This window comes from Telopea speciosissima, chromosome 4, assembly GCF_018873765.1.
Source record: "Telopea speciosissima isolate NSW1024214 ecotype Mountain lineage chromosome 4, Tspe_v1, whole genome shotgun sequence".
Classification (NCBI taxonomy): domain Eukaryota; kingdom Viridiplantae; phylum Streptophyta; class Magnoliopsida; order Proteales; family Proteaceae; genus Telopea; species Telopea speciosissima.
Window position 1 is genome coordinate 2,283,717 of NC_057919.1, and position 804 is coordinate 2,284,520.

An 804-nucleotide genomic window follows, 5' to 3' on the forward strand; every position below is an offset into this window, starting at 1 on the left:
GGATTTCGCTGATTTCATAATTTTGTTATCAATTTCTTATGTGGGTGGAACCGTGGAAGTTGATGATGATGATGTTATTACTCTGCTGAACTGAAATTATTGAAGTTGGGGCTGGAACAAAAACGGCAGAGTAGGTAATTACAAATTGTGTGTGGACGTTGTGAGTTGCAACCTTGTTTGGTACTTATTCAAGCTTTGTATGAGTGAAGCTTTCTTTGATCCTCTACACCCATGAATGTAGGCACATAAATCCTTTTCTCTGTATTTTTCTTTTTTTTCACATATATATTTCTTTGTGCTGTTGATGCTAGAGTCACATTTCCCCATAACAGTCCCACTAAGAGCACCTAATATTGATTCTGAATGCCACATAGCTGTCCATTGGTTGTGCTGGGTCATTTTTGGTGTCACAAATTGTTGTATTAAATGTTGTTTAATATTAATACAGTTTCATCTTTGTCTTTTCTTTTGTTTTGAAAATTTAGCTTTTCCCTCCTACAAGAACTTTGGCTTTTCCCTCCTACAAGAGCTTGCACTTTTGTCTTCATGTGTTTTGTTTTTGGGTAATGCACTTTTGTATGGAATGTTTGGTCCGATATTGGAAGTGGAAGAGAAAGAATGAAGGTCCATGTGTAGAATATGATTCTATAGGGTCCGGGGTGCTTTTTCAACATGAGCTGGGCCGTGGCGAAGCGAGGTGTGGTGTGGTGTGGCGGCCCATTAATTATTTTTTTGGTTCACTGTTGGACTAGTATTGGCTTTAGCTACATATTAATTATTTTGGGCTTGTACTCGGGCCCATAA